Below are 21,675 nucleotides of genomic sequence, written 5' to 3'. Positions count from 1 at the left end.
GAATGTCACTCAACTCTAAAAATTACCATACATATAGAGCTACCTCTGTTACCACATTATGTCTCATGCAAGCGTGCCAAATGTGAATTCCTCACAAGGGAGCTGGTTAGACTTCAAAGCTGACCGATAAAGCCTGAGAAGGCACAATGCCAGTTAAAAGGGTCAAAATGTTCCTCAACTTTCCTTCAACCCTGCCCAGGGTCCCACTCTGCAGGTCAGTGCTATGAGCCACAAGCAGGTGGGTTGTCTTGCTGTCTTTGAAGAGCACATTTTTGGGGCTCACACACCCTCATGTGTGTTCAGATTAGTGCTGAAATTCTCATTAAAGCAGCCTGTCTAAATCAGAGGTTCTGGGAAATGCATTTGATGGATCATTGTAGGGACCCTGTTGATCTGCAGGTCTCTGCAGGTATCTAAAAAAAACTCTCTGCTGGCTTCTTGCAGGGAGGTTTTGTGGGATCTAGCCATAAAATCGTGGACACACCTGGAAATCTGTGAGTCCTCCAGAGCCAGAAATTTTGTGTAAGGAACTATGAAACAGAAACATCCCTCTACAGCCCTGAGGAAGGAGCCCCCAGGAAGGCTGGTAGGGAGCTGCAATGCTTGGGGTGACTTTTTTAGTCTCATTTGTCTTCAGAAAGCATCTTCTAGCCTTCTTCTGGGGGTCTGATCATCAGCTCCCTGGTTAAATATTATTAGACTGGGGGTGTTGCATGATTCTTATGCTCCTGGTGTCTGGGTGGGTGAGAGAAGCCCAGGTCCTGCTGGGGTGGTGGGGTTTTATGGACAGTGGCAGCCTCTGAGGCACCAAACCCTCCTCAGCACAGCACCACAGCACATCTGTCAGAGGCCGCAGCTGGCACACGCCAGAGTTTCATTAGCTCCCACTGATTTAAATAAAAACCCCCTCTTTGTTGCTAATCACTCCATTCAGGGTTGGAAAGTCCACAGAACCAAAAATATACCCAGTTAGTCAGCAGGTTTGTGAATATTTTGAGATAGTGTAGGTCAAAAGTCAATTTGCTGGCATTATCTTGATTATCCTATGGAAGTCTTTACTCAAAAATAGTCTCCAAAAGTGCAAGTTTAGCAAAACTTGGAGCTGGAATCATTGGAAAACATTAAACGTACTCACCAAGCTAAATTCACATGAGGGCAGTTACTGTATAATAGGCAGCTGCTTTTAACTAATCTTTTATGTTTTGGTGCTTATTCACATCCAGGAACAATATTATAGGTGTAAGGTTAGAATAAAAAATAATAACTTCCTAAAATCATAATGGAGGGGTTTTATATTCAGATCTACCAGGTGCATGCAGAATCATAGAATTATAGAATCACAGGACGGCCTGGGCTGGAAGGAACCTTTAAAACTATCTTGTTCCAACCCCCCTGCTGAGGACAGGGACAACTTCCACTAGACCAGGTGGCTCAGAGCTTCATCCAGACTGGCCTTGGACACTTCCAGGGATGGGGCATGTGCATTTATCGTTTTTTAAAACAAATCATAGGTTAAAACAATCTACAGAGGTTGCTGGTGTCAGGACAGCTGGCAAGCATGGTACATGGAGAGATTTTTTAGGGAATCTGTTTCTGCAGGCTATTTTCTTGGTCATCCTTAATGGTCAGGGATGCAGGGGATGCCTGGGCTGGGAGCACAGACTCCCTGTGTTCTCTGTACAGTGTGACTTCTGGCTGTGGAAGGCACCAAAATGATGCTCCAGCTTTCCTTATCTGCCCGCATGCACACACAGACAATTTGTACACCTTCATCTCATTCTGCCATGCTCCATTACAGTGATTTATGTGCTGTCTGTCATCTGGAGCACTGGAGGAACACAAGTGAGGGAAGAGCAATAAACAAATAATAATCAGCAGAGATAACACAGCAATGAGTCCACAAATGCTACCCCCAAACAGGCAGCAGTAAGCTCCCAAGGAAAGGGATATTAGAGGGGCTCTTAGTTCTCCAGAGAAGGGCAAAAGGGGGAGCCTTTGGCAGGGTGTTAAATCCTATGGAGCAGTGATCCAGCACTGTGCTCTCTGGAGGGCACAGGCAACACCAGAATGGATTGGAAAAAGAAATCTGATATTGTGAAATGGAAGAAGGAGAGCTCCTGGTAGGGAGGTAAAGAGGGAGATGGATAGTGGCAGGAAACAAGGTTGGATTGGGCTGCAGTGCTGAATGTGGTGCAAGCACTGAATCCCCCTGCCCAGCCAGGCAGGCAGAACAGGTGTTGTGTGTTCCACAGAGATGATGAGGCCAAAAAATATTCATCCCTTTTACCCTTGTGACCATGCCTTTGATTGCTGCTTGTCACCTCAGGGCTCTTGGTCACAGCCAAAGCACAGCACTCTACTGGAGGCTTTGCCAGGGCTGCAGGAGTGTGACATGCCCAGGTCTGTGACAGCTGTGCAGGGACACAGGTGGCTTTGGGAAAGAGTTTGGGCTGGAAAGGACAGCAGAGATACATCACCATCCTTATCCATGTGAAAGCTCACCTGACACTTGCTGGGATTCTTGAGGGGTTCTGTGCAGGGCCGGGAGCTGGACTCGATGATCCCTGTGGGACCCTCCCAACCCAGGACATTCCGTGATTCTCTCTGCACAGTTTGTGTCACAGAACCACTGGAACTGGGCTGGCCCCCAGGCCAGGGCACACCCCAGCAGCAGCTGTGGCTGCTGTGTGGCTGAACAGGGGCCTCTTACTCAGCACCCAGCATCCCTACATGATTAGAGAAGAACCGGGGCCCTTTTAGATATTAGCGGATGGTAATTTTTTCCCTTCGTTTGTTATTCGTGATGAATAATGAATTATTCTCACAACATTTACTATGCTGTTCATTTATTATACAGGACAGAGGAATGTTTAGAGCTAATTATTGCTAGGAAGGCTCTGCACTTGCAAAATATGTGACTTTTGCATATTTTTATATCCGTGCTTCAAGTGGGGGAAGGGCTGTTTTTCTGTTTTGTTAGGGCTCAGAGCCAGGCATTGCTGGAGAAGCCAGACAGCCAAATCCTGGGGAGCCAGGAGGAGATGGCCTCCTGAATGGGGAGAGGTTGGGGACACTGTTTGTTATGCTCTAAGTACTGTACTGGGAGACTTAAGTGAGTAATATCCTCAACAGTGATCTACCAAGGGCTGTAAATTGTCAGTTGTCAAAACTAACTGTGCTGTGCTGCTGCTCACCAACAGATTTATCCTGGCCATTTACAGTTGGTAAATAATTTATCCATTATTTTGAAAAATGCTTTTAAGGAGACTCGAGCCTCATGTCCATCCCCTCTCCCCTGGGTGCAGCACTCTGCTGGCTCCCCGTGGCCAGCTGTGTCCGTGTCCTGCCCATGCACAGAAGGGTCATTGTCCTGGTTTTCCTTGAGTGTCCGGCTACAAGAAGCAGAGCTGGCAGAAAGGTTGCAGTGTCCTCAAAGCTTTGCCCTGTTTGTTGCTCCCAGCTTGAAAGGGAGCATCATGGAGGCACCCATGGCTGTGCCTTTCCAAGTCCTGTGTGACACCAACCCCCAGCTGGAGAGAGCTGGCAGAGACACCACTGACCTTGATGGAGCAATGTAGGTTTACAGCAGGAGACAAGCTAGTTTGTGCTGTCTAATATCCTCCTTATCTTCATTATGTGCCTAATATCAATGTCCCCTTGTGGCTTCTAGAGATACCCTTACATATCTCTGGATAACTGTTACCAGAGCTAAGCCAGTGAGAGGTTTATAAACCCATGGGGAAAGATAGTTCAACACCATGTTTCTGAATAATTGATTATCACACGCTTCAGTATAAAACTGATCTTCAGTGATACCCTTTTGGCTGTGCCTCCTCATCCCTTTTTGTTTTATTTTCATTCCCCAGCAGAAATCTCTCTCCACCAGCTGCCTTCGTAACCTCGTAAGAGCATTGTGAGCTGCCAGTAAATGATCTTTTATTTTATTTTTCATCCTTGTAGTGGTAAATTATTGTGTCAGCACAGAGATGATGCAGGTGACTAACCTCATAAAGTGTAGTAAATGATTAATAAAATCTCAAATAACAATAGCTCCATGGGCAGATCATAACTCGCCTCTCAAGCAGCCCCATGCCTTTAGAGGATACAGGCTGATTGCTCTGTGGGTGAGATTATTTTTTTTTGCCAAGAGACAACAGAGAAATGCCAACCTAGAAACAGCTTGTGAGCACTGAAAAGAGAGACACCACACCCTGATTTTCAGACACAGGGAACTCCTGCACTGAGCAGTGTCAGCAGAAGCTGGGGTCCCACAGGCAGCTGCTGTGCTCTGGTGCCACTGGGGCCAGGGCCACAGGTGGCTGGACACAGGGACACCAGGAGCACATGCTTCAGGGCAGATGCTCACACCTGTGGTGATGGAGGGAGCCTCTGCTAAACCACAGCCATGATCCCAGAGACACAGAACAACTGCTCCAGAGTCTGCTCCAAGGGGCTTTTAAAATTATTTTTCTCTTCAGACAAGGAAAATTACTTTTGGTAAGGTTAAATCAGCCACTTCGATGGAAAGGCTGCTGGGCTGAAGCCCACTCTCAGCAGATTTCACAGGGGATGAGGATTTGGCATGCAGTGACAAAAGTGGTCCCCATGTTCTCAGAGATTTCTGGAGCAAAACAACTGTCCAGAGGCAAACAAGTGCTAAAGAGGAGCAGATAAAACCCTTCAGAAAAGCCTTGCCTGGATCCTTGCCTGCCCTTCCCAGCAGGAAGCTGAAGCACCAGCCAGCAGGACTGGGAAAGGCGAGCACATGAAGGCACTTTCTGTTCATGTTTCGTTTTACAGGACCCACAAAGCTCAGAGCTGCAGAGGCTGTGCCTCAGCTGCATCCCCATCACTTTGGCACTTACCTCCACAGACACAGTATCCTTGCAGCACACAAAAAATGCCTTTCTTGAAGCAGCTCTTTATTCCCTGGAGGCACAATACAGGACAGGGACTTCAGAGAAAGGGAGACAAACTGTACTTTTCCATGCAGCTCCAACTATTAATATTCCAGTATTGGCCAAGCACTTGTAGAGCTGTAATGAGAACATCCTCTTATGTGCTGTTTCCAGGATTTATGCACAACAAGCAATACATAAATATCAATTAATGAAGCAACTATAGAAAAATTAATTAAAACATGAGAGGATAGAAAAGCCCCCTAAAAAGGAACGACATGTTCACAAACCCCTCCCTCCTGCTCAGAAGAAAGCTCTCAATTCCAGAGGAAGGAAACCATTAATTTTTTTTTAATTGCACAATATTTTAAATTAATTTCCATAAGCACCACGATGGAAACAGCAAATGGGGGAGGGAAAATCAAAGATTTCAGGCTTAAATTAGGACTCGATAGCTGTCTCTTGCCTGCTGGTTCTGATCCAAACTCCCTCTATCCCTTAATTTCCCTGTGGTGGCAGAGGTGCAGACAGCAAGGAGCAGCCTGGCTGGGGTCCTCCATGAAGTCCTTAGTGTCAGGGCTTAACTAATGGCACCTAAACCTATAAACCTAAAGCTATAACCATTAATTCATTAATTAGCCTGAATTAAAATGAAAAACTATTAAAGAAGACAGCTGAAGGTGAAACCCCCACATTCATGGGGAGATTGCTATTTTTCCTGTGCAGTGTTCCAGCCACAATCTGGGCATGGTTTGTTGGTAGAAAGTGGCAGCTGAGTTGACCCTGGCCCAGCACAGCCATGGGATTCTCTCCATTGGCTATCCCAGGATGTAGCTCATCCTGCTGGAAGGAAACATGGAACAAAGCAGGGCAAGGAGCACCTCGTGGGCCAGCCAGGCAGAGAGCCACAGACTGTGCTTGGCAGGCAGTGTGGGCAGGCTGGAAAACCTTTTGCAACCTGCTCACCCCCAGATGACATCTGTGACTGTATTTTCCTTTCTTCTGTGTCACAGTGACTGTCCCTTTGGGTCCTGCAGAGTTCTGGTGCCAAGGAGCTGCTAGTGACTGTCACAGCCAGGCACTGGACTTGGAGAGCATTGGTTGCAAACTGTAAAACGCTCTGATCCTATTTTTTCCTCAGGCTTTTCCAGCTGAGAGCCAGGGATATCTATTCACTTTCAGCGGAGAAAAAGTGGATCAGTGTAACTGCCTTTTATAGAAAAATAAATGGAAAATAGGGCAACTCAGCAATGTTTCTCCTGCTTTTCCAAGAAGTGCCCAAGTGCTCTGCATCCATGGAGGGGGTGAACACACCAGCACTAGGATAAATAAACTGCAGCAGTGTCTGCTGCACACATCAGTGCCCTACAGAAGCACTGGCTCAGGGATACACAGCCAGTGTCTCACCACGCACTCACCGCCTGCTATCTGAGGGACTGCGAGGGTTGGACCCTCCTTAACCTCACCAACCATAGGAACATTTTCCTTTGCCAGCAGCCAGAGCTGAGATTCTAGAGTGTTTTCCTTCAGGCAGCACCCAATTGACTTTGTGTGCAGCTAGAGGTTTGCCCAGCTTGGTTTGAACCAGCACTTCAGGAATTGATCAACGCTGCTCCCACCAGCAGCTCAAGGTGCTTAGCAAAGAGCAGAACTTCATCTGACCTACCAAATACAGGATATTTTACAGCATCTGCCTCAGAGCTTGATGGACAGATGAAGGTTTTCTGAAAATCACTGTGCATGTGAGGCCAGGTGTCAGGAAGGAGCTGCTGGAGGCAACAACCTCCTCGTCCCCTGCTGTCCTCTCTCAGGCAAAGGTCACCCCTGCCTTCCTCACACTTTCCCTCCTCACTTGGGAGCTGCTCCTTTGAGTTATTTTGCCTTCTGCATTTATCAAAAATGTCACCCATTAGCTGTAATGGGTAAAAATATTATTTTGCACATGTCTGGGGTTGTCTCCTTGAAGCTCCTCACAAACAGTATGAAATCAGTTCTTACAGTGGGCTGGGCAGGTCGGTGCCTATATTAATGTGTCTGTATTCCCACAGATGGCTGAGGATGATGATCAGAATTTACAACCGTGCAGCAGGGGACCCAGTCAAGATCTGGGGAAGGCAGTGGTGGGGTCAAGAACAGAGCTCAAGGTTACCAGAGTCCCCAGCTTAAATGAGGCTGTAACCTAGGACAAGGAGCCCCACCTAATGCTGTAGCAGAGTGGACTCAGCTTAATTATGCCCAGACCACGTTGACTTGCCCTTTTCCCTTCTTTCCACCCTTCCAACAATACTTTGAGCTGTGCCAACAGCAGCTGGTTCATCACTTCCCTCCATGCTGGGGGAAGGAGCTCTGCCCAGGGTCACATCTGAGCATCCCAGTGGTGATCAGTGAGCACCACCACGGCTCTGCCTTGACCAGGGACCTCGATGCCTTTGCTGCCTGCAACTCCACCTGGCATCAGCTCCCACACCAGGACAAAGCAGGGCATACAGCCTGTTTCCTCATTTAACAGAACTTGTTAATTTTTCTCTTTTATAACCTGCATCATTATCAGCAGCAAATTACTGCTATCGATAACTCATTAGCAAATAAAATGAAAGACAACGCTGCCAACATCTGTATGAAACCACGACTGAGTGGCTCTGGCTCCTGCTTATTGGGCTTTTAGTATTCATTAAGGCTGGTAAATGGTATGTGTTTAAAATGCTGATCTATGCAGCATGTGTTGAACTCTCAATCTGCATTAGCTGAGGCAGTGGCTCGTACCAGCTCTGCTGCCTAACGAACTTGATTTATCATAGTTTCCTAAGCCCTGTTTATGAGGCTGTTTTGTTTGTAATGACTTTATATTTTTTTCACATGGGAGAATTTATCAACATCTGTGCATCACATTGTCTCGGGTGTCCGGGTGGCCTTGGTTGCAGTTGTAGAGCAGAGCTGGGGCAGAGCTGCTCTGCTGGGAATCCTGTGGCTGCTTCCCAAATGACAGCTAATTTAAAAGGTGGTGCTTCCTCTGGCCATTTGTATCAAAAGAAGGAAAAGCCGATTATCATTTCCTCTCTTGTCCTTTCTCTGCCTGGCTGAGGAAAAGGAGTGCAGGGCGGTGGGGCTTGGGAGCTCTCTGCCATGGGCTGCCAGCCAGGTCAGGCGGCAGAAAAAAGGATGCCTTGGACATCTGTACTGTAAAAAATGATATTTGTGCATGTCACCAGGCACTGAGCAGGCGGGATGTTGTTCTGACATTGACTCTGTCCTCTCCAGCATGCTTGACCCTGACCAGATAAGATGCTCTGCCCTGTTCTGTTCCTTATCTCTAAAGGCTGTAGCCCTGTGACATCAAAGCCCTGTGAGAACTGTTCCTTAGCACAATTACCCACAACATTTTCAGCTGGTGCCCTCAAAACCTGGCTCACAGTCTGCCAAAAGCATGACTTCAGATTCTCTGTGCACAGCATGCTGCTATTAGACAAAGACCAGGCATCTTATACCACCTTAATGATATTCTCAAGCATCTTCCAGTGGCCTCTGGATCTCCTCTGGTCTCCTTTTTGCAAACCAATGCAGCTCCCTGAGAAAGAATTCCCTTATAGAGAAAATGTCTCTATGTGTTTGAGGCTTTGTTGTTTTTTTTTTGTTTGTTTTTTAATAGTCAGCTAAATAAATATAAATATTTTAAAGCTAAATATTAAAACATTAGAAGCTTTCTCTGATATGGGATTACATCCAGCTTTACCAGAAATATGTGTGGTTTCCTACTTACCTGTCTCTGAGGGTGGAAGGTGGACATCAGTGTCTCCAGAGTGGCTGGATGGAAAGGTAATTGTGAAACACTTGGGGTGTAAGGCACACAAGCCTTTGTGGGCATTGCTATGGCTTTGGGAGCTCAGATATGAACTCAAACTGCTGTACTCCCCACCATGTTTCACTGTTAGGAAATTTCCTACTTCCTGGGACATTTCTTTGGCTGAACCATGGACAAAAATCAGAGAAAATGACTATTCCTCTGACTTGGAAAAAATCAGTATTTGATATTTCTATTCAAAGGCCAACAGACCCACATGAAAAAGCCACCTCTGAGCTACACAGAGCAGCAATAGGGGGAATTGGGAACCAGGGTGCTGCTTATCCAACTTCAGGTCTCCTTGTGCAGCAGACCAGTGGTACAGCAATGGTAGCAGTAGTCCTCTTGTAAACACACTTTGCTGGGTCACACAGCACATTTGCTTCCAATTTGCTTATTCCTGGAATTTGGCATATAACTTCACATCCACAGCATCTGTGGAAATTTTTATTAGAAGGGGAAAAGCAGTGGAAAAGATCTACCAGTCCTGGATTTGATTTCTGGCTTGGCCATTAACTGAGGCCATCATTATGCAAACAGACACTGGGTTATATGACTTCATGCATAAAGACTTGCTGTCATGAGGGGCTGGGGCAACAATACAGGACTTTGGGGGAACATCTCCCTGTCTCTCTGCCTCTTTACATCTCAAATGTCTATGAGAATACTTCTCTCCCAAGGTTGAGCTGACTTTTATGGCTTTACTTGGAAATCTTGAAGGGGAAGTGCTATTAAAACACAGAGAATGATTATTAAGTGATGGAGAGGTATTTAAATGAAATATGCTGGCAAGGTTCCCTTTACTGTGCAATGCCAGTGTTAAATAGGCTGCTTGAAGAGCAGCATATCTTCACTTTCTGAGTGAATGGCTGAGAAATAACCAGAGCTGCTTCCCCCAGTGCATTTGTTGCTGGGTCATTCTTTTTTCTTGCCATCTCTCCTTCATCTCCTCCCCAGTAAATTCAGTGCCAGCTCAAAAGCTGAAGGAATCCACAGCATTCCTCTCCTGAGTTTCTCACTGCTGGGAAGCCTTTCTCTGTGTGATCCAAAGAGCCCACATTCCCCTTGTGTAAGCAGCCCCAGAAACTCAGCCAACACTGATTCCCCAAAGCTGTCACTGGGCCCAAATGCTCCTTGGTATCTGTGCTTTGGCTTATCCCACCCAGGATAAATGGTGTGGAGGTGCAAAGGGAATCAGAAGAGATGCAGAGATGTGGGTTTTGACCATGATGAGTTTCTTGGAAAGCATCAGCGGCGCTGGACGCAAAGCTGAGCTGGACTCTGGGACCATCATCTTAGTGTGGGGAGATCCCTCACCCCTCACCCTGGTCAGGTGAGGTTTGTGAGGTTTGGGTTTGTTGCACTCCAGTGAAATTGGTTTTGGTTGCAGAAGGCAGGAGGAAGCAGTGATTGCTCTCAAAGGCTGATGACCAGACTGGCCACAAGTGGCCAAGCTCCCTCCAGCCCCTGAAGCAGCTGTGCTTGAGAGAGGAAGCTGCTGCAAGATCTCCCCACGAGAGATCCTGCTGCAAGATCTCCCGTGTTACCAGATACTATTTCCTTGTGAATGACCTTTTGTGCTGGAATTGGACTGAAATGTGCTCTGCTGAGAGGACCATTCCCCTGAGGTGTCCTCATCCAGAGGCAACATGTCCTCACAGCCAATGACTGCTGTGGACTGACAAGGTCCCTTTGCAACCTGGCCAAATATTCCTGTGTGGCAGTCATGTCCTCAGCATCAGCAGGGCTAGCTGGCATTTTCCTTCAGATAGTTTTTTCCCTAGATCTGCAGAAGGAGGTGACTTTGGAGTTCCAGTTTGTCCTCCTGAGACCTTCAGGTTAGCCACAAATTCTGCATATGGGCTGGTATCTTCTTTGCTTATGCAGTCCTGCTGGGTGCCACAGAGAAGTGAGAACCAGAACTTTGTTTTGTGGCCATCTCTAGCAGTTATCACATCTCCTGGCATGGGAAGTAGGTTGGCAATTCCCCCCCTGTTCACTGAGCCCCTGCCAGTGTGCCATGTGAATGGGAAACCAAAACAAATCCTAAAACCCCTGTAAGAAGAGATTGCTGTGGGAAGATCGACTTCTGCAACCCAGCGCTACCTTCGAGGAACGCAGCGAAAGCCAGCCAAAGGCACCATCTGTTTGTAGTGGAACATGTAAATTTACATCTATTTCTGAATTCCTGCATTATGAAACTGGAAATGTCTCAGCTGCAGCATGCACAGGACATGGAGCAGCATGGAGATCCACTTGGTGTTTGAGCCCAGGACACATGGAGAGCCTGCTCCTACCAAAATTAAACAGGGTGAGGCCTTAGCAGGCAGCAGGAACTGTTGCAAATCTTGCGTGTCTCCCAGAGCCTCTGCAAAGCTCCTCCAAAGAATTCACCAGGTCTCATCATGGAAGAGTAACAACTACTTGATGAGCCATTTTCCCACATTATGTATCTGGCATTTCCAGTGCCTTTTCCCCAAAAATAGTTGGATTTCTGTTTGTGAATCATTTAGATTTGCATCAGTTAGAACCCTGGCTGAACAGTTCTATTTTTTGCTTCTTCTGTTATCTTCCAGTGGTTCACCTCACACCTCTTTTCCTTTTCTCAATGACTGTTTCTCACACCAAAAGGCTGACTTTTTCATCTCCCACTTAATTTTGTAGGAATGCCTGAATCTCTGGACAGAGAGGTCATCCACCACAGAAGGTCAGCACCCATGGCACAGCAGGCAGAGGCTTTGCAGATTGTTCTGGGCAGCTCAGAGGTGGATCCCACTTACTGACCATGGGCTGGAACCCCTTGATTTGGAGACCAGCACTCAAGGTTAGCATGGGCCCTTGATCAGTTAAATCCCAGCCTTGGGGAGTTACCAGCCCCTGGTATTGGTATGTGTCAGCACAGTGAATGTACAGTGGTCATTCTACAGGGCAGGAATGCCTTTGGGACATTTTCTAGCCCAGAAAGGTCCAAATCGAATCCTCGCTGAATTTTCAATGTGCTCCTGTACAACAGACATTGATAAAGACGTGAAAGAAAGGAAACTGCCACCAGAGTGTGGAGCATTTCCATGAACTATTCCAGAAATGCTAAATACCATTGGCACAGAATGATTATGGTGAGGTTTGGAAGTGTGAATATCCTCAGGCTTCGGTGGCCAAGGTGAACATTCGCTCAGCCATGTTAAAGCCTATTAGCCAAGTTGTGTATCAGAGAGCTCTGTCTTTCTAATGTAACTTCCCTGCTCATTTGTCTCACAAAACCATTGCACCCTCCCCTCAATTAAAGTTGCATGGAGCCTTCAGCTCTGTCAATGGTGTAATTTGCATTTTCCTTGGTTTGTGAGCCTTGGGGCTTTGTCTTGTGTTATATAGGATATGCTATACAACAATTAGCCTGGAACCAAGACAACATGAGTTTACATGATAATGAGCTATTTTCTTCTTCAAAGCCTGACTCGTGTATTCCAGCCATCTTCCAGTCATTTAGCATGATTCTAGCCAGTATTTTTCAGGAGATTTTGGCCAGCCACACAGCTTTGGGATGGCAGGAATATGGCTGCTATGACCATTTGCTACCAGTCCTCAAGCTGGCAGGGCTGACTCAGAGTAATGTAGGACAGGTGAAGAATCAACTGGGTCCTTCAATTATCATTCTATGGATGCCTGGCATTAGTGTTTTGAACTGACACCAATTTTATTTTTTTTAAGTAATATATTTTATAGCTTTAATGCATTAGCTGGATGCTGTGAAACACTTTCAGCAGCCTTAGTGTATTTTTGCTGTTTTTCTGATTTCACAGTTTGGGCTCATTCCTATTTATTAATGCTGCCCCTTGGATAATTACAGCTCTCCTCCTCTGTGATCATCTCTGATCATATTATAATTTCCTTTAATCTTCATATGAAACTTCCTTAGATTCAGGATCCAGAATGAATTTGAGTATTATTGATCAAAATAATGTGCCACATCTTAAAAAAGCCCTTACTACATGGTGTATATTCTTGCAGCTCATTACAGCAGAATCACTTTGAAATGCAGTCTTGTCCTCTTCCATGTAATGGGAAGAAATTATATAGTCTTGATGATACTATTGTTCCCCCCTTTCGGTGCAGGATTAGCATCAATCAGCTGGACAGCATGATTGATTTTCTAATTAATAAGGCATTTGTATCAGCTTGCATAACCACACAAAGCTTAATGGGTTCCCTACTGTATCTGGAAACGGATTTTGTGTGTGTGTGAATTTACTCCTGCACTTGGAAGCATTTTAACCAGTGGAAAGGCTAGTTGTAGAATCCTTTACCTAGAGCTCCACAGTGTAGTAAAGGATTTAAAGCATGTTTCACTAATCACCACAAGCAGATTTAAAAGCTTATTTTGAATGAAGGGTTTTGTTCCAAGGCTCAAAAACAATTGAGAGGTATGGGAAGAGGAGAATTAATGTCCTTCAAGGTGAGCTCAAAATACAATTGGTGCAGCACTGCTCCACAAGAGCACCAGGGGTGGGGGCTGCCCAGGGGCACTGCCCTGACCAGCTTATCATTGCTTTTTAGCATTGTTTGATTTATTCTAAAACATTCCCTGGGCTATCAAAATAACCCATCCAGCTTTACCCTGAGCTCTGTGAGCTCCCCTAGGAGACTGTGTGTCACCCTGAATGCTGTAGCAGCTGTCACCTCAAAGGGATGCTTGAGCTAGAGAATTCCCAGCCCCCCCAGATCTCCTAAATGTCAGAGATAGTGGCCAGGACAGGGAAAGGCCAGTCAGTAACTTTAACTCTGCCCCTTGCCAGGAAAATCTGAGTCCAGCTGCCACAGACATGAGACTGGAGGGTCACACTGTGACCAGGTGGTGCTGAGGAACTGGGGCGTGTCCTTGGTGAATAAATAAGGAGAAAACCAGCAGAGAGCTGTCCCACTTCAAGCACCTATTCTGGGTTTGTCAGCTAATTGCTGTGACAGCATAAATGATTTGGGGTGTGAGAAGCTCCTGTGTTTGAAGGGCTGTTTGCAGCCAGAGGCATGGCTACATCTGCAGCAATGCACCTGGACCACGCTGCATGAGGGATTCAGTTTCCCTGGGAGGCTGGTGATAAACCATCAGGCAGGAGCTGAGCAGAGAGGGTGTCCTGTGGGACTCCTGGCTACAAGAAAAACACTGGTTTGAGAAATTCTCATCTGATGCACCAATTTCTTGCACATGTGGCCTTCCTGCACTGCCAGTCCCAGGGGAGCAAAGCTGAAATCAATGAGAAGACCTGGCATCTCCTTCAGTTCAACTTTGATCTGGCTGCACTGAGAAAATGGTTTCATTCCCATTTTGCATCGTTGTGTCTTTCAACAAAAGGAGAGAAACTGCGGGCCCTGCTCCTGGTATGAATCTCCCCTTGGCTGCACGGTCCCCAGGAGCAAAAAGATGAAACAAAAGCTAAATCTTGCAGGCAACCCAAACTAAATGAGGTCAAAGATGTTCCATGATTTTAATCTACCCTGTAAATTAAATGCAGCGCAGATGGGAGCATGGTGAAGCTTCTTCACAATCTTTTGCCCTGGCTTACACTTCCCCAGCCCCCTTGCACTAAATTATAAATCCGAAGGCGAAAGCTATACATCAGCTTGGATTTTGGCCCCTAGCCCTAACACACTGTCTAGAGAATGAACAAGCTTCACAGTGTTAAAATAAATAGACTCACATGCAAGCCTGGGATGATTTAAACCAGCTCTCAGTGCAAGAATCAGCGGCCACCCATGTGGTAGTTACAGCATCTGGGTCAGACAGTCAGGGACGGCAGCTCACAGGCAAGGGGTGGGATTGGAGGGGGGTGACACCACTCACAGCTGCCAGGAGAATGGGAATGTAAAGCTTTGGGGGGAGAAAGACAATGGGAATAATCTGCTGTGTGAGATGTGCAGGCTGCTACCAACCACCACACACAGGGCTGGGGGATTCCTGGCGTGGTGCAGCCAATGCACTTTATTCCTTGAACAGAATCACAGAATATCCTGAGTTGGGAGGGACACACAGGGGCCACCAAGTCCAGCTCCTGATTTGGCCAAAATGGTGATACTGATTTATAAGGGGGTACTTCCATTAAATTAAGAACACCCCAACCTGGCTTTAAACTGCAATAATCTGAAGTGATTTACTACATGTAACATGATGGCAGCTCATTCTCTGTTGGGATAGAATGACATACATTTGGAGCTACATGTCAGATCATCCCTTGCATTTCAGGCCAGTTTTGGCTCCCAGAGGACAGACTGGTTGGCTGCTAAGGAGAACCCCAGTCTGCACCAGCATCTTCACACACCTCAGAGCTGCAGCTGAGGAACCAAACTCTCAAAGCCTTTTGTAAAGCAACATCCCCATTCACATGATATAGAAAGTCCTGTGATTTCTCTACCTAGGATGAAAAACCAACAAAACAGTTGCTGGAGAACTCTGAGGGTAATGAGGCAGGACAGACTGAGTTCATGTAGCAATATCCCAGGGCAGTGGGACTTCATAGGCATGCTGTTGGTCAGCTGAGACTGTGCAATCACTTTAAACCCACAAGGATGATGTTTACACTAAAATATTCCAGCCCTCATCAATGAGGTTAGAGAAGTACACTGTTAGAATGACTCAGCTGATGTGTAATAAGGGAGGAGAGGATGGAGTGCATGAGTTTTTGCCTTGTACAGCTATCATGAGAGACTGGTACAAGCCACAGTCTATGGGGACCTTCCCTGTCCTGGTGCCCCAGCTGAGCAGAGTGAATCTGGGGGCTGGAATTGCCCCATTTGGCCACAGGCAGATGCCTCCCTGTCAGAACAGTGAAAAGTACTGGGTGTGGGACCTCCTGCCCTTGTTCAGATGCTGGAGGAGGATTTCCAGCTCTTGAATTAACCTTGGAGGTTTTCCCAAGCTCTGTCAGGGCCGCTGCTGGACGCAATCAGCTGCAGGCACGTGCAGCCCTGAGACAGCTCTGCTGTGAGACAGCAAAGCATCACCTGGGCAGGCTCCTGCCTCCTTGGCTTTCCTGACATACCCACTGATTGTTTGCATCATGTATCTCACAATACACGTGTCCATCTTGGAATGCTCAGATTTCTGATGTGGTCCTTGATTGGAACAACATGGGATGCTGGAGCACCAAGTGCAAACAGCTCCTCTTGCAAGTTGTTAACTGGACTCATTTAAATTTCATATTTGTCCTATGTTTTATCCTTCTGGGGAATTTGTCATCCCTAATTAATCTTAGATCATATAATATCTTGTGTAACCACCTTATTGATTGTTCTAAATGTGCAATCATTTATTATTTTGCTTACTCCATTGGCTAAATGGCATTTTGTTTTTTGAGACCAGCTCATCCTGTGCTCATCAGTTCAAAATCACAGGAGTTATTCCATGAATTCACAGAGTCATTATATCTTGTTAATAAAAGGGGATAAAGCTGTCTTCTGTAAATAACTTTATTGCATTTGGTTTCCCCAGAATGGAGAAGGAGATGGAATATTATCCAGGATTTCCTAAGCAAGTCCATCTGTATTTTCAAGTGTTTTTGCTTGAGTGGTGAGAAGTGACAGTGAGCACATCCCTGCTGCACACTCAGCCTGTCCAGCCAGCAGGGTCAGGCATGGGGAAATGCCACACTGTGCACTCAGAGCGGGACAGGAGCATCCCCTGGTAGCAGAAACTCCTGTGACTGCTTCACAAAACCTGAGGGAAAAGCTGCTGGAAAGCAGATATCTCTGATCCTCCCCAGGAAGGCAGAGTTATGTCATTTAGACATCCAAGTTGTTTAGCACGTTACAAATATTCAAGCTCTGAATTTCAAATATTTCACCTGTAAGTAAAAATTAGTCCACTAATATGTTACACCATAACATATTTTTTTACTTCATTTTTTTCCTAAGACTGTTTTCTCTGTGAAAAGTGAGGCTTGAGCAAGGTCCCTGGTGGATAGCAGCTCCACAGTGGCAGCCCCAGTGCTGACAGAACCATGGCATTTTATTTAAAGTGAAGTTACAGTCTGTTACCTTACTCAAAGCTGATAGTGGACAAGAAAAGAGATGTTTTCATCTCAATAACTGAAAACAGTCTCACTTATCTATAAATACACTCATTGAATTTCCCTCTGCCTTCTCTGTTGGATTACACAGCTCATGCTATTTCCAGGTTTTGATAATGAAGATGTAGAACATTTTGTGATTCTCCATCACCTCTCCAGGAATAAAACCCTGCTGGGTTCAAGCACAGTGTGGCCGTGCTGTGTCTGGTGCAGCCCCATGTCACCACTGATTTTGGTGGTGTCACAGAGATCTCTGATCCCAAATATCACCCTTTTCCCAGTTCTTCCTTGTCCTTAGGAATGCCATTGCTTTTGTGGTGTGATCTACCCATAACATCTCTGACAACAAAAGCTTTGGGAAAGTGACCACACTTAGTACTTGTGGTGGAGTGTTCACACCTGAGACCTGATCCCAAATCTGTTGCAGCAGTGGGGTTATTCCCACCAGCCTCTGCTGGCTGTAGATCAGGAGGCTTTTTTGATCTACAGCAAGTCTTTCCCTAGAAGGGATATTAGCTTTGAGCTGTCTCCTTCTGTCTTTCAGAAAAAAAATCCCAACCTTAAAGGTGAAATTGCTTAACTCACTCTGTGTCAGAGATCAAGAAATGCTACATCTGTTTTTTTTCTCCTGCAGCCAGTAGCTGCAGAAAGGACTGATTATCCAGAGTTAGGCAAACCCCATCCCCCAGGTGGAGAGCAGAAGAGCATTCCCATCACTGCTGGAAGAGTTAAGGATGGAAGCATCTGAACAGTTGCCTGCTTAAAGCCTCTGGCTCAAGCAGACATCAGGGCAAATATTTCTCATTTCTTGCAGAAATGATAAAGGGAAATAAAAATCTGAAAACATTTTGTTAAAGCCCAGCTAAAAGCAAAATAGATAGTTTTATAATTATTTGTACTAATTCATTTTAATTGAATGCTGCAACATTCAGTCCCAGGGAACCTCTTGCCACAGCAGCTGAGAAGTGGGGGGCAGAAGAACCCCCTGCTCTGCTCACCCTCTGCTCTGTGCTTGAGTATTCCCCAAAACAAGGACAAGTATTAAGATAGAGAAATGGTTTTCAGGCAATATTAGACAATTTGGAAAGCGCTTGGGAACTTGGGAATGATTCATGCTGAACAAGGTGAGAAAGTGACAAATTTCAGGGCGGTTATTTGACTTTTCAGTCTCAAAACGAGCGCTATTATTTTTAACACTATTCACTGAATTCATTGTAGCAGCTGCTTGAAATCTGGTGGGGTTTAAAATGAGCTGGGAAAAGGGGAATATATTCAGGTGTGTGGCACACCAAGGGCTTGGGAGGCATGGCTTGGTCAGACAGCCTGTGGCAAGGGGGGGTTGATAATCCATGGCATGATGCCATGTGTAGGACAATCCTCTGGCACGGCATGGACAGGAACTTTTCAGCTGCCACTTGGGAGAAAATCCTGAGCTTACAGGGAGCTGCAGTGAGACTCAGGCTCTTGTTTTCTCTTCAGTCACAGAGAGATGTGGCTCAGCAGCCTTATGTGGCAGCAGCCAGGGGAAGGGGAGGGCAGAGGGAAGAGCTGCAGTATAAACGCCTCCAGGGTCCTTCTCTCTTGGATTGCCTCCTCCTCTCACCCCTGAAATATTTCAGAGGAAGGTTTATCTTTAATTGCAGAACGTTGTGCGGAGTCTCTGTATTATTAAAATGACTCCTGATTTTCTAGGGGTATTCTGTTAATTAGTAGGTTTCTCCTCCCAACTAGGCTGTAAATGGAAAGAATACATACTAAACCGATTGCCCTACTTATGCAGCTACTCGGAGGAATGCTAAGATGGATTAACATGCATAGCAGAAGGCTTATGACCCTGGGAGACAGAAGAACCTGGAATAACCTTAATATCCTGTCAACTTGCATTACTGAACCTCAGTGAACAAGAAGAGCCTATTTAGCAGTCTGTCTTGGAGGAAAAATTCATATCTTTTATCTGCCTTATTCCTCCCTCTTTTCAAATGGAAGTGGGTTTTTTTTTTATCTCTCCTAAATTTATTTTTATGAGGCATAATAAAGCCGTGTCACCCCCCCACATCTCCCCATCCTAAATAACACTCCCACTGCATGGAATGGCTCAGCTCTTGAGAGGTGCCTTTGTCATGCTGGTGTGTGGTGAAAACCATCTGCACCCAGCTGGGCAGAGGATGCTGAGCTGACCCAACCTGCTGCTGTCACCGATGCTGCCCACGTGTGACATCAGCAATGTCACCTCTCTGCTCCTGCGTGTTCTGTGTGAGACACCACAGTGCCTGTGCTGGGCAGAAGGAAGGTGAGCTGCCTTAAAATTGTATAAATCCCCCCTTCCAAATATTTTATTCTCCTCTGTGAATTGCCATCGTGGATTTCAGATCTGCCCCAAGCTGAGCCCTATCACCCAAATCCCAGCTATTTTACTGCTCCCAGTCTTCCCAGTCTGGGTGTCTGGGTTCTCCTGAACCACTGATCCTGCTGGAAAGATGGTAACCATCACATCCCTCTTAACAATGCACATCTCAGCCTTTCCAAGCCCCTTCCACCACATAAATAACTGCTAAGGGTAGCAACACTCTTAATGGAATGTCCATCCCCTCAGAGCTCTGTTACACATTCAACACCTGTGAAGATCACTGGAGTCCATGTAGCTAAACACAGCCCTTTGTGCTGAAGTGACAACTTAAAAGTCCCTTAATTGCCCCCATGCTGGGGACAACCCAGCCCTGGCCAGCCCTCTCTGGTCCCAGGAGCATCACAGAGGGGGTTCCTGTGCTGCAGGGGTAAACTTTAATGGGAAATGCAGCAGTGCTCCCATGGCAGGCAGAATCCTCATCATCATTAATTATTCCTCCTTCCCTCACCTTTCCACTGGGGTTTTAGCTCAGCCTTGGTAAAAGAGGGGGGTATTTCTTTAATGGGAAAAAAAAAGAGAGTCAGAAATGCATCTCACAATTATGGAGTTCAGTCTAATTAGGACTGAAAGACACACATGTAATTGCCTTATATGTCTGCTCCTGAGATTCCCTTCCAGTGTTAAATACGTGTGGAGCACCTTCCCTGATAAATGACGCTGGGAGCAAAAGGAGAGAGCCCTGTGCTGCTGCCCCTCAGGAAGGTCTGTTCCCCTCCAGCCCTGCTGCAAGGGGCATTCCAGAGAACTGGAAGCAGAAAGTAGCCCCAGGGTTTGGGACAACTCCTCATGTCCGTGGAGGGGGAAAAATGTGCTGAGCATTGAAATAGGTCAGGGCTGAAGCAATGCATCCCCCAGTTGCTTTACTTGCCTCCCTTAAATAGAGGAAACACCAGAAGCTTCATTTTTATTCAAAGTGAGGGCCTTTGGGCTCAAAAGCCCTCATAGCAAATGCATAAGGAGGGAAAGCAACAAATACAAGGAATGTACAAATACATTCCTCCTGTATGAAGGAAATTAGAGAATATAGCGAGGGGAAAACCTCATCTGGGACACATACAGTATTTATTCCAGCTACATTTTTCAAAAGCAGCAATCGAACTCTGTGCCTGCTGAAGGATATAATTCAGTTCTCGCCGAGGGAAATAGTAAAACTCTCATTTAACAGGATAACTGCTCCTAGCCCAGTCATTGCTCTCTGCCTGTGGGTGCAGTGATCCCTGCTGGGGCTGCCCAGCCTCCCCCTCACCACTCCAAGCAGTGTCCAGTGCCAGGGGGATCGTGGTCCAACCTTGCCACTTTCCCAGCATATCCTTCCCCAGAGGAAAAGTGCACCCATGTGCACCAACAGCATGCACTAGCACTGCAGAGGATGTGGCATTATTTTATAAATATCTGTGTCTGGAGCTGCAGGGTGTGCATGTTCCATGTGAATTGACTGGGCTTTCAACCCCCTATCATGACCTTAACAGCCATGTGTGAAGAAGGGCTAGGGGGGATGTAGGATCCAGAATAAGTGTTCCAGCACTTGTCCCACTGTGGAGGAGAGGGGGACTGTGTGGGAAGAGGCAGAAGAAATATCAGAACCCAGCTAAAAGGTCAGCCAGGCTCTCTCAACCCTGGGTCCTCCTCCCGTGAGGAAATCATAACCTTCTTTACATCATGACCTGTCAAAAATATAAACATAATGTATCAGCCTGGATGTGTCAACTAAAGCCAGGGAGAAGAATGTCTCTGGGACACAGCCAGACTCCAGGGAGTGCCTGGCCGCAGTGCCTGAGTCATGCTTGCACATTGCGGCACACATATTTCATTTGAGTCCAGCTGTCAGGTTTTGTGTTTATTGTGTCTCACCTCACCCAGATGGGGTGATGGCATTGCCAAGAGTGTTTCCATGGTCTGGCAGGCTGGCCTGGCACTGAGGGGTGAGTGGTGGCACAGCTCACACCATCTTGGGTGAAGAGCTGACTGCAGCAGGGTTTAGCATTTATGCTTGAGGGTCCAGAAAACTGACACAGTAGAGAGAAATAATAAAAGAAAAATCATAATGAATGAGGACAATGCAGAGCTCAAATTATGAGATGTCAAATGGCTTGTGAAATTGCCCATGGGACAGAGGAAGATGGAAAAAGATGGAGAAACTTCTCTTGACTTTGGTTGGTTAGAAAGGAGGTGAAGAACTCAACTGTTGATTCATTAAGGTTTCCTCCAGCATCTCATTGATTTTGTACCTGCCCTTTCTGTTCAGATCTCCTTCAAAGACCCCACCAGGACTATGGGAAAAACCCTCTGTGAAAATTCACCCTAAGAGCATCATTGTCTGGGTTATTCTCGTTTCCACTGCAGCCCCAACCAGCAGAATTATTGCTGGACCCTTCACATGGAGGGAACCGTGATGCCCACTTGTGGTCCTGTAAAACTGCTGGAAAAATTGGGAATGGCAAAGAGACCCTTATGTGACTTTTCCCCTTTTTGTTT

The sequence above is a fragment of the Vidua macroura genome, chromosome 10 (assembly GCF_024509145.1).
Source record: "Vidua macroura isolate BioBank_ID:100142 chromosome 10, ASM2450914v1, whole genome shotgun sequence".
NCBI classification, from domain to species: Eukaryota; Metazoa; Chordata; class Aves; order Passeriformes; family Viduidae; genus Vidua; species Vidua macroura.
The sequence above is the reverse complement of the archived record's forward strand: the minus strand, read 5'-3'. Positions refer to the sequence as shown.